Raw genomic sequence first — 13,000 nt, forward strand, 5'->3', positions numbered from 1 at the left:
ATGAATAGACTTTACTACCAGAACTGGAATGCCATCAGCCTATCTAGTTCTTAGGCATTTTATGCTCACACTAGCAGCTTCCTTTATTATTATCATAAAAATGAAAGGATTTCTACCTGCCTTCGCCTGCAGCTAGGGGAAGGCCCCAGATCAGGACAGCAGAGTTTCCTCAGACGAGAAGTGGTGCCCCTTGCATACTGCTCAGAGAATTCTCAGCAGCACAGGTTCATTTGACATCTGGTATTCACGATTCCTGTGAGAGTGGCTTCCCCCTAAATGTGCCCTGAAAGCATTCCTGCTGTGCCCCTTCTGTCCAAGTATAAACACATTATAGGAAATGAACAAGTAAAGACCCAGCTTATCCGGAAGGAATGAAGGAACCCCTCACCCAGCTGGCCTGGGGTTTTGATGTCCAGCTTCAGGAAATTTTGCCAGCCACTGGGGTAGGGGCGGTTGTCTTGACACTTGGCACCTTAGTTCCTTTCCCATTCTAAACTCCCCAGGTGCTGTCCACAGCCTCTGTTCTAAGTCATCCAGCTGAGGAAAATTGTTCCAGGACCTTTAAAATGTGAAAGAAGTGTTGTTTTTCATTGTAGGTTAACCAATGTGCAGCTGGATTAGTTATTTACAGTTGTAAATGTGGTGCTATGTTTACTGAGGTAGGGGGACACATTTAAAAATAATTGAAGCAGTCTACAGCCAGACCTATAAAGAAAAAACTGCCTTTCCACTTGTTTTAATATGAAGATAAAAATATTAAAAATGATAAAATGAATATATAACGAGGAAGTTGACACCAAAATTAAAGGAAAAGGAAAGCCTTTTCACTTTCCCCTGGCTACTGTCTTTCCAATTTCATTTTTTGTTCCGGCCTAATGAATGTATTGTAAGTAAAACCTGCATGCTGTCTTTGCTCTCTGCCTTCCTACTACTGCAAATATCACCTCAGCCACTCTTTCAGATCCACTTCAAGGAAACACTGACTTGAAAACTCTCCCCCATGGTTTTGTCTGAACTGGCTGCCATTCTGCAGCATACACCAGATCCAATTGCTGGAGTCAGGGAACCCGAGAGGTGAGCAAGAGCAAGCACTTAGCTGAGTGAGTCAGGCGGGCCTGTGTGAAAGGATGTAGGTGAGCCAGAAGCTAATGGGAAGAATAGGGGGTCGTTGCTAATTTTGATGTGGGGAAATCTGAAAGGCTCTTCTGCATGTCAGGGCATTTGAATATTTGGCAAACAGCTGGCTGGGCTCCGGGAGAACGCCTCTTGATTCGCCTCGTCAGATGTTCAAAGATAAAATGAGGCAGCATGCACGCCAGCACATAGCTCATAGCCTTGCAGTCAGTTTTGAATTTAGATTTGAATTGTGATATCAATGTCATGGTGGCACATGCTTTGAGAAAGTACTTACAGAGAATAATTGAAAGATTCAGTGTGAAGCTTCTGAAAGCTGTAATTTAAAGTTCCAGAAGCCTCCATATTACTCTCACCATTAAAATTTAAAGTGACAGAAGCCCAATTATGTATGGTTATTTTCTTAAATAAAATCATATTTCTACCCCAAGTGAAAGATTCATTGCTGCCCGCTAATCTGTCAGGAGAACCAATCTCAGCGGCGTCTAGTGTCGGCAGCGAAGATGGTTAGCTTTATGCTAGGGACAATGGAGCGGCCCTGGGGGAAGCAGAGCTGGAAGGCCTCCACGGAGGAGCTTGACTTGCAGGAGGCTGATTTGCATGATAATCACCATCATGGATCCTCTCTGGTGCCAGCCTCCACACTTAACCAAATGCAGTATAACTTTCACAGCAGCTGAGAAGCCCGAGTAGGGGCTGTAGCACACATTTTGCAAAGTCTGGATGACGTCAAAAACTGCTAGTGAAGTGGGGGCAGCTGGTTGTAAAGCTAAACCACATCGAAGAATAGAGACTTGGAACATAACCTTAAAACCTGATAAAGAATATCAAGGGGGCTGTTGAAAAATACGAAGCCTTTCCCTCTTTTTTTTTTTTTTTTTAACTCAAAGGAATCTGTTTACCAGAAGCAGCCTTTTCCTACTGGAACTTCTGAGGCTGTTGAAACCACGGCATGAAAATAGATCAGTGGAAATACAGAAACATTTCCAGTGCAGACATTTCAGTCTCTATCAGTTAAAAGTATGGAGCCAGACTTGTAGAATAGGACTCTTCCCACCAATCCTTGGTCTGTTTGATTATACTTTATATTGCATTGTGATTTGGGGCATATGATAGAATGGTAGCCAGAATTGCAATGAAAAATTGCAGAGACAGTCAAGATGAAATCACTCAGAGTTTCTTATGAAAAACTTCATTCCTTAAGGTTCCCAGGGACAAAGGAACATGTAAATCAACTGATGTCATGATGCATGATTTTGGATAATATGGAGAGTATGTACATATCAATACTAATCTAAGCAGTCTTACAAATAATACATCACTTATTTCTTGTAATTTTCCCAGTTTGATAAAACATTTACAAGTAGGTCTTGATTCTGCTGAGTTTTATCATGACTGCAGCACAGCCAGCTCTTTGGCAGTCTGCAAGTTTATTTTTTGTTTTCTGGATTTAGCCTTAGGATCTATCCTTCTTTTTACAGAATTGGTCCTGTGATAAGAACTCAACTTCTCTTCCTTCCCTTTTGTTCGTGTCTCAGTAAGAGGTGGCCACATTCACTTATGTCCATGATTCCATCACTATGTTTAGACTCTCCCTGTAAATTATTTTGTCTCTTCAATTTTCCACCTTTGACATTTTGTTGGCCTCTTCCTTTAAAAAATCCTTTTTTAAATTCCCTGCTCCCAGCCTCCTTTCTTTCAATTCTTCTTGACTTGTCTGCTCTGCAGCCTCTGCCTTTTCACCATTTACTCTTAACCCTTTGCAGTCTGGATTCAGTCACCCCAGGTGTGCTAAAACTACTTTCTCAGACAAAGATAATACTCCTACTTGACCTGCTTTTCTCACTCTGCCCTATAGAGGAGTGACTTACCTAATTGGTAAACTTGGGGTGAATAAGTGGGCTAGCTCAGCTTACTGCCAGCCATGCTCGTTCTATCTGGGGAAGGGCCTGCCTATCAAGAACGTACATTTCTCCCTGAGGCTGGGGGCTCATCCCAGCTTTTGCTGTCCTGGTCTGCCAAGATTATATAATTCTTTTCTTTCTTTTTTTTTAATGATAGAGAGTTTTGTTCTGTTGCCCAAGCTGGAGTGCAGTGGCGCAATCTCGGCTCACTGCAACCTCCACTTTGATCTGTGCCTCAGCCTTCCATATAGCTAGGATTACAAGTGTGTGCCACCACACCTGGCTACTTTTTGTGTTCTTAGTAGAGATGGAAGTTCACCTGTTGGTCAGGCTGGTCTTGAACTCATGACCTCAAGTGATCCACCTGCCTCGGCTTCCCAAAGTGCTAGGATCATAGGCAGGAGCCACCATGCCCGGCCCCAAGATGATATAATTATATAGCGTAGCCAGGTGTGTTTTGGATTTCAGACTAAGCTACTTCCTCCACTTTGGCTGCAATCAGTAATAAAGGTTATATTCTGGTTCGCCATCTGTTTTATTTTTGTATTTTTTTGATTTGCTCAGAACCCAGGAAAGGAAGGGGTGTCAATTTTGCAGAATCCTTTAGAAACCTCAACACATATCTGTACAAGTAAAAAGTTAAATTTTTGTCTTTCCAAATTCACTTTCCAGAAGCGACCACTATTAATGTGTGTGGTATATTCTTTTTGATTTTTCTATGTATATGCAAATATGTGTTTATATAAGTATGTAATAGAAACTTTTTTTAAGGATAGAGTCTTGCTGTATTGCCTAGGCTGGAGCGCAGTGGTTATTCCCAGGCACTGTCTTTGCCCACTATAGCTTCAAACTCCTGGGCTCAAGTGATCCTCTTGCCTCAGCCTCCTGAGTAGCTGGGACTGAAGGTGCATGCCACTGTGTGCAGCAATAGAAATGTTTTTACTTGAATATCACATAACAGAAATACACATACCTACGTATTTATACTTATATGTCTCTAAGACAGATATATTTCTTTTCATATAATTTCTCTTTATACACATATATTTGTATATATACACAGTTGTATTTTTTCCAAATATGGTATCACACTATACATTTTGTCCATCATCCTTTTTTCCCTGAGCATAGCTTCATGCCAGTAAATAGAGGCATACTATGTTATTTTTAATGGCTGCACAGTGTTCTGGAGCATAGATGGTCCATGATGAATCATCCTTCAACTGTTGGCTATTTAGATCATTTAATACTTTTGCTATTGCAAATAACACTGTAGTGAACATGGTAATGTTTTTGTTTTTGTGAACTTGTGCTGCTATTTCTGTAAGATAGATTCCTAGAAGGAGAACTACTAGGAGGTATTTGATTAATAATAATGAGGAACTCATAGGTTGGGAAGGATTCTGAGAATGCTCAATTTATCTAACACACCCAGGAAGATTTTTTTTCTTGCTATGGCATTGAATAGTCCAAAGAGTAAGACTCCATATTCTTTTTCAGTAATGCTTTCCAGTGACTTGAAATCAAAATCGATTATAAAAGAAATGGTAGATGACCTGTTGAGAGTCTGGCCATACTATAAGGGACCTGAAATCTGCTTCTGCCACCCATTCCACAGTGCATCAGGCCTAAAGAATAGTTGGCTATCCTTTACCTGGATTACTTTGCTTGTGTCCCAAGGCTGTGTCCCTTGCAGAGAGGCATGTGATAGCTCTTTCACAAGCTGGCCTAAAGAAAAGAAAAAAGCATGATGCAACTTGACAGAGTTGTGGGATACTGAGTGCTTCAGCTGGCCCCCTCTGAAGCATGTAGAATTTATTTAGAATATTTTCAGTATGGTGATGACCTACAAGGGGGAAAAAAACTCCTGTATGTTATGGAACTGGCTGTAGGCCTGGTGGGAACAGTGTTGCAGACATGTGCTTTTTTCACTGTCATATCTTTTACATGTTTCCCACTCAGTGTGCACATAGAAGCATATCTGTGTCAGAAACAAGTGCAGCACTAGTAGCAAAGATGAACATGTTCAACAGCTAGGAATGATCACATACTGTGCACATTTTACACAGCACCGTGGAAAGAGCCAGGCAGCCTCACTGTTAGATCATTCCACTGCACACCAAAGAGATTAGAAATGGACTTTTAATTATGATTGCTGATTTGCTATCATAATTAAAGGCTGCATTCCTTAATATGAGCATCTGATTAGGTTAATTTTCTTTAATTGATGAATAAGCATATAAACTTATAAAACTGAATTTGTTGTTATGTATTGACTATTTAATATTCTGACTTTTTTGCTGGAGTACAAACTGTAGGCACTCTTTATCTGTTTTAGTTTTGAGGTAACTGTTCTTCCTTCCTTCACCTTTGTGTGGCTTTTTAGATTTATTAATGGATAGAGTAGTGCTAAATGACTATTAAACTCTTTTCCATATACAGTAAAACCCATTAACATAGACCTCACTAAATTTGGAATTTATGAAAATGAGGTTGGGGCCTGGGTTAAAGTTTACCTTTGCATTGTCTCTAAACTAAAGCTTCACTGAGCTAATAAATAGTATAAATAAAATTGCAGGGGGGGTGGCACTATAACTTTAAAAAGCAGACTTTTCCAGCACTTTAGAGAAAGACCTTATAAGAGAGGTAATGAAGTAGTGTCGCAAACACTAGGCCACTTACTAGTTATGTGACCTTAGCTTCATGGAGTATTTTCCTCCATCTGTAAAATGGAGATAGTTATCTACTTTATGAGGTTGTTGTGAGAGTCAGTTTTCATGTATAGAAATGCCTTGTGTGAAGTAGTTACTTCATAAATGGCAGGTAAGTATTACCTAAAATAAGTGGTGAGCTAATTTTAAATACGTATTAATATTTTTTTTGTTTACTAAACTAGGGTTCCTTGGCACTTTATAGTTTTGTTAACCTCCTCTGAGGTATTACTTTTATTGCTATTATTAGCGATTGAAGGAAAAACCTAGCAGTTTGGTATGGCTGTAAAGAGCACGAGCTTTGGAGTCAGATAACTGCAAATTTGGAAGTAGCTCTACTACTTAATAGCTATGTGGCCCTAGGAAAGTTAACGTCTCTTAAAGTCTGTTTTCCAGTTTGTAAAAAGGGGATAATAATACCTGCTCCAGGACTGTTTTGAGGATTAAATGAGATAATGCATGTAAGGTAAAAATCCCAGTGATTTTCATGTAATAAACTCCCAAATGTCAGCTGTTGCTGTTATCATGATCTTTTTGATAATTGTCCATACTTTAGACTTTTCATTCATTCAGGCTTGTCTTTTTCAATTCACCCAAATTAATGAATTTTACTCTAGATATAATGTCCATTCTAGATGAGAATTTTAAGTAGGTAAGTAAAAATTATAGAGAAGCAAAAATGGCCATATAAATAGTGTGGAAAAAAGAATAATATTTTAAAAGTGGAGGCACAAAGGCCTCAAGTTAGACTTAAATTACTGCATAATGAATTTGGTGCATAATCTTTGTGTCCTTTATCAAAGCTTTTTATATTAACTAGAAGGAAATGGAACTTTATATATAAGTAGTAAAAAGTGTGACCAGCTCATTCCATTCATTGGGAGAGAAAGGCATTAAGTCCATGTTCAACTTGATTTTCATCTTCTTGTTTCCCCTATGTTTCATAAGCTGTATGAGTGAGAAATGTAAGTACTGTAATGTCCTGCATAGAGACTGTAATCTATCCTCCCCTTAATGACAGTCTTATACAGTTTGTAGAATCCATCACCTCAACAGAGCAGACTGAATTACTTCGATGACTGGCAAATGGGCACCACTTGTGGTGAAATGAAAGCAGTCAGGTGTGTGTTTATTAAGTGCTCTTCAATAGGAGAAATGTGTTTTCCTGAAAACTCTCATCCATGCTATTTTTGTAGAAGCAAAAAAAAGTGCCCATCTTCCTTTGAGAAAACAGAAGAATTATTTTTCTTGAGAATCTGTACTATTACAATAGAAATTCACAATCATAAATGTGTTATAAAAATCAGGCTTTTCTACAGTGTATGCATGAACAGTGGAAGCTTGCAATAATAACTGGCAGGGGCACAGCCAGTACTCTTGGGCAATGTGCCTTTGGTTTTCCAGTACTGCCCAATTCAAGTGGATCACTTAAAAAAGTTAAGTCAATTCATTAATTTGATGACCAGTGGTTCTACATATAAGGGTTTTCATAAAAATAAATTCACAAGTCAGAAAATATCTTTTGTCAGACCATGTTTTCTAAGATTTAGGTCAGAAAATGTGATCATTCTAACGCATACCATGTTGATTATTTATATTATATCAGATCTTTATTAGAAATACTGGCTGGTAGTTGTGAAGGTCTGGCATTATTTGTCTAGATCTGGCATGTGAGTAAGATCAGCAGTAATAGCATAGTATTTATTGAATGCTTACTATATGCAGGTACTGTGCTAGAAGCTGGGGATATGAGACCCTCACTCACCTCCCCCAAAAAAGACACAGTCTCATGTTGCTGACAACAACCCTGTGAAGCAGATACAGACAAAAGTGTAAGTTTATAGAATTTAAGTAATTCGTCCAAGATAGGTCAGCTATAAAGTGAAAGAGCTGGAATTATGGTGCTGTATTTGTTATAGCAACCTAACCTATATTCTGGTTAAGAGATACCAAAGTATAGTGGCTTAAGAAAGAAGGAGCTCCTTGACACAACAAAGCTGCTGTAGCAGTCCTGGTTTCTTATGTTTAGATTGTTGGGTCAGGGAGATGTAAACTTCTGTCTGATACCTCTGTTATCCCTGGATTTTTGGCTTCATTAATATGTCTGAAGATGCATATGCGTTCTCTTTAAGAGCACTCCCTGGAGGTTGTACTTCTGACTTTTTTTTTTTTTTTTCTGCAACAGTTTATTTTTCCTTACACAATAGCATGTTGCTGTGGCCTGATGTTCTCACATAACAATAGAAAACCAAAATTTGTCGTCATTGCTTAAAGGATTGAGAATTGTGGGCAAAATAAACCTTGCATAAATTAAAAGGATGAATAAATTTACAAGTGTACATGCAAACTGCTTCCAACTCAAAACAAGTTACAGCCCATGGTATTCTGGCAGGAAAACACCAGATAGAAAGAAAATAGGGTTCTAAGGCTTGGACTTCTCCAACCCTGATATACTGGTGAGACGGAAATGACAACTGCTTCAGGAGCCCTTGCCAGCCTCTAGAGAAATCCTGGAACACTTAGCCCTGACACATTAATACCTGCACAGATTGGAGACTGCTGGCCATGCACACTCACCAAGCCACAGACTTCTCTCCTACAAGCATGTTCTCACCTCAGTCACAGAAGTGACTGAGCCACATGTATTAGTATTAAGAGTTTAAATCACAGGTATTCCTGGTTTCTACTCACATCCCATCCGTCATACCTAGCTACAAGGAAGGCCTGAAAATATAGTTTTTTGCGGCCATTCATCCCATAAAATTCAAGGATTCTATCAATAAAAAGAAGTAGGCAGTGGGTATTAGGAGACAGTTGTCATTCTGAGTCACATGCTAACAAAAACATTGTTTCAAAGTGGAGTTTTCCCCACAGACTTGTCCAAGTGATGAAAGACCTTAACACTTTGGGGTATGCCTAAATCCATTATCCAATTTTTTTCAAGTAAGGTTATGTTTATATGTATGTAGTGTGGTATATTTAAATATTCAAAATATGTGACATATCATGAATATTAAATGATTCTACAGTGGACTGTGGTCATCTGTAAGAGCCAGTAAAACATTTTATGGTAGAAGTCTACTGGCTTTAATCGTTGGCAGGAAGGCTTACAAAACCCCCAGGATTTGTCTTGCTTGCATCCTAACTCTCATAAAGATCTTGGACTGAGAGATCTATGTTGTAAGAAGTGTGTTCTTAAAGAAATGCCTCTAAGGTTTTATAAAAATTAAATTAAGGTTTTGAATGAGGGATGTACTCAATGCATGAATTATAAATAACACTGACCGAGAACTTCAAGTTTTCTCAGAATTCTTGGTCTATTCTGATGTAATTTAGATGTTTACTATAGAAAAATCAGTACATTTTCATTGAGAAGATACTTAGATACTAATTGCATTCAGATCCTTGCCCACGTGTTTCTTGAGGCCACGGGTACTCAGAGGAGATGAGCACAGGCTACACCTCAAGTGTTTAATATATACACATAAGTTCTTAGGCTACCTGGGCCCCAGCCCTCCTACTCCAAACCTAAAGCAGTCTCTGTTGAGCTCAGCTCAGAGGCAGCTTCAGTCCAGTTTTATCACACTGGCCATGTGGAAGTAGAAAGAAGCAATCCAAAGAGAGTGAGAACCTTAAAGAGATGAACCCCAAAGAGGCGAGAGCCCACAGAAGTTAAAGCTTTAACATTTTCTCCTAGTACACCAAAAGCTCCTCCCTCTTAGAAAAAGTTAGCTACTCGGGAGGCTGGGGCAGGAGAATTGCTTGAGCCCGAGAGGTGGAGGTTACAGTGAGCCGAGATTGCAACACTGCACTCGAGCCTGGGAGACAGAGTGAGACTCCATTTCAAAAAAACAAAACAAAACAAAAAAAGAAAAAGTTTAACTGAGTTGGGTAACTTGATTCAGTCATTTTGTGTCTTTTCCTCCTTGGGGATGGGATTGGGTAGAGGTAAGGAGAAGATGGGGTGGAACTTTCCTCTCCTTCTCCTTCTAGAGATCAGCACCATGCACTTTGGAGAAAGCATAATAAGTACAAGACATGACCTTTATCCAGTTCTCAAAGGGCTAGCACAGTCTTTTGGGGAAGGTAATGTTTACCAAACATTTAGTTAAAATCAAGTGCTAAACTGTATGATATTGATTATTCTGAAGGAATCCAGATAAGGGATAAATTCATGTGGATTTGCTTCTTGGGGAAGACTTTTTAGATTGTGTCACAAGTGTCAGGCCAAGGGATGAAAATTTTGGAGCTAATTAAGAAGGCAGAAAAGAGAATGTGAACAAAGATTCAGAATGAGCTTAGAGGTTAGTAGACCTGTGTGCTCGAAGCAGAGACTTCATGTTGGACACTAGAAAATGAAGTGAAATAAGAAACTGGAAGATGTCAAAAATCAGGCAGGGGTTAGGCTATAGGAGAGGCCATTAATAATAGAATGTGGTAAGAATAAATTAATAACTGACTGAATAATCATGTGTATAGTGCTATCATTTGTCTAGGCTGGGCAGAGGAGGTTCCTATGAAGGGTCTCAGCAGCATAGGTTTCCAGGAAACAGGAGGAAGCCAACATTAGGTGTATTAGGGACTGGGAACCTGGTTTCACTAGGGTGAGCCAGCAGCCCAATCCTTAGTGACCAAATGGATGTGATGATCTTGGGATTAGTTCAGGGAAGGTGTTGATACCTGAGATTTAATTTAGCAGGAGGTTTGGGCCACTAGAATTGTAGATGTCAGGTGAGATTTTGAGTCAGGAGGGGTGCTATCATGGAAGAAGGCAGTCTGTTCACAGCTGGATCCCAGCTTGCAGCTGGGGGCCTGGAATGGAATCTAGGGAAGAGTTTTATAAGGGCCCTAGTCAAGTAGATTTTAAGTTCAGGGCAAGGCATAAGGCATTGTAGGAAACAGAAAATCCAGTCAGGGCAGACACCAGCTGTGAGGATTGAGTCAAAGTGTTTGGAGCTAGGAAAACAGGGAGAAATGAAGAAGGAATGTAAAGTTAGTGCAACTGAATGCATTTGTGGTCAACTATAGAATTCCAGTCTCACCATCTGCTGGGCTGAAGTTGCTTCTCTAAGGCCGGCTGTGATGAGGATGGGTTGAAGGTTACGGAAGTGCTAGCCTTTTAAGTGTAGATGTCAGGGGCCCAAGCTCAGAGGGAGCCCAGAATGAATAACTGCGGTAGAGGCCCAGAGGAGGTAGCATCACTTGGAAGGAATTGAGACATGGCAGAGGTGGTGTAGGCCTAACTAGGATGCCATCTGATTCCAGGCTGAGAAGAAGAGGGCCTTAGCAAGGAGAGGTGGTGGAGGCAGGGTCTACAATAAGACAATTCAAAGAGAAAGCAGCCCCTGAGCATGTGAATGAGTCGAAATATTTCTCGTAAAGATGCCTCTCTTTTCTGGTCCATGATAATGTAATTAATATACAAGGTATGACTGGATACTTCCATAGTGTTCTCGTGGGACCCGTTACCTAGCTGATGTTTCAAGTGTTCGTGTATGCCTCTGTCTTTGACCCACCTGGCTGGTTCAGAGTCTCTGCTGAAGAAAGTGTGCTTCTGCCTGGCTGATTGCTTCACAGCACACTTCTCTATCTGCAGCTGTTGTTTCCCAGCCATCCATATGGTGCCACAGGATGGGACATAGGCAGGGACTTTACAATTCACAAAGGGGTAAGGCTTAGGACCACGAATGCGGATTTTCCTACTTATAAAGGCAAGGAATGAAAATGCAGAATCCTTACCTGGTAGGGAAACTTTCTTTTCCAAATATGCATGTATGTGATGTTTCTGATTTCTTTAGGCTTGGATCTGTGCCTGAGGGTGAGATAGATTTCAAAATCATTATTTAAAGTAGGGAGGTAAAGTTTTAGACAGTATCACCACCCTAAGAGATCCTGGTTGTTTTTGAAATGTTGAGCTAAATAACATTTTAGTGATCGGTGAAAGGCTAACCTTTGTACTTTTGAAAAGTTCTCAGAAAGGCCTGGATTAATAATTGGTTTCAATTTGTCCACAGATACACTGCCTCTAGGACTGGGACAGATAGCCACTGAGAACCTGCTTCAAATCACCTTGCACATTTTCTTGTTGGAAAGATAACCACTGGAAAACCATCTCGTTACCTTCAGCAAAAGCGGAAACCAATCAAGACATTTAGAATGCCACAGCAGACAGCAGTGGTTCAGCAGAGGAAGTTTACAAGATGGTGTGCCACACTAGCTAGAAATCAGAAAAGATCGAAGTTAGCCTTTTTATCTCAGCTGCTCCTTAAATCAGTGCAACCCCTCCAAATTAATGTGAATTAAAACATGCATTGCCTTTCAACTTAATTCAGTACTTACTATGTGTGAACCACTGTACAAAATAGGGGAAGAAAATGAGGGCAACAAAGATGTGGGGCCTGTCCTCAATAAATTTAGAGTTAGTTTCAGGGTACATTTTTTTTTTCTTCTGCTGTTGATTAGGTCTATCCCTAAGACAAGAAATAAATGAATGGAAAAGTATATTCTGTAAGTGTTTTAAATCTCTTTAATAAAAAACAAAACAAAACCCCAAAACTCCTAACATGGGCAACTCGGGACATTTTAATCCCCCTTTTTTTGTTGGACTTCTGATAAGATACATTTTATTGATTCCATAAATATTCAGTAGACTTTAGAGATATTAATACAATTATAGTTTGAGTTAATTTGCATTAAATTCTATTTTCTCCTCTTAGGTATAGATTGTCTGTTGGAAAAATATATTGTTTGTGGATTTCTTGGGGAGTGGGGAGGTGAATTTTACCTGTTGTCTCTATAGTCCGCTACCTTCCATGCCCCCTAGGGCAGCGGTACCCAACCTTCTTGGTACCAGGGACCAAGTTCCTGAAAGACAATTTTTCCACTGATGGTGTGGGGGGTGGTTTTGGGGTGAAACTGTTCCACCTCAGCTCATCAGGCATTAGTTAGGTTCTCACAAGTGCACAACCTAGATCCCTCACATGTGCAGTTCACAGTAGGGTTCGCACTACTATGAGAATCTCAGGCTGCCACTGACCTGACAGGAGGCAGAACTCAGGTGGCAATGCTTACTGACCCACCTCTTGCTGTGCGGCCTGGTTCCTAACAGGCCATGGACTCCCACAGACTGATCCACAGCTTGAGGACCCCTGTCCCAGGAGCCTGCCATTCTGAGTGAGTTATTAGCATGAAGAAAAGGAAGATTTGGTCAAACGTGGGTGGTGGTACTGAGATACCCAAGATAGGAGAGGG

At 40.1% G+C, this 13,000-nt stretch overlaps 1 protein-coding gene across 10 annotated transcripts in view; it reads left to right on the forward strand.

Moving 5' to 3' along the window:
- Nucleotides 1-12,414, forward strand: part of LOC108292880 — a 168,724-nt gene extending 156,310 nt beyond the window's left edge. For 7 of the 10 annotated variants that reach the window (XR_005197641.1, XR_005197640.1, XR_005197638.1 and 4 more), the window contains one exon: nt 11,764-12,414. The gene's annotated coding sequence lies outside the window, so the exon portion shown is untranslated. Of the gene's footprint in view, nt 1-6,770; nt 6,871-9,742; nt 9,836-11,763 lie in introns of all 10 variants that reach the window. The other 3 variants (XR_001820461.2, XR_005197642.1, XR_005197639.1) reach the window with 3 other exon arrangements.
- The last annotated feature ends 586 nt before the right edge of the window (nt 12,415-13,000 follow it).

This window comes from Cebus imitator, unplaced genomic scaffold (genome assembly GCF_001604975.1).
Source record: "Cebus imitator isolate Cc_AM_T3 unplaced genomic scaffold, Cebus_imitator-1.0 Scaffold511, whole genome shotgun sequence".
NCBI lineage: Eukaryota > Metazoa > Chordata > Mammalia > Primates > Cebidae > Cebus > Cebus imitator.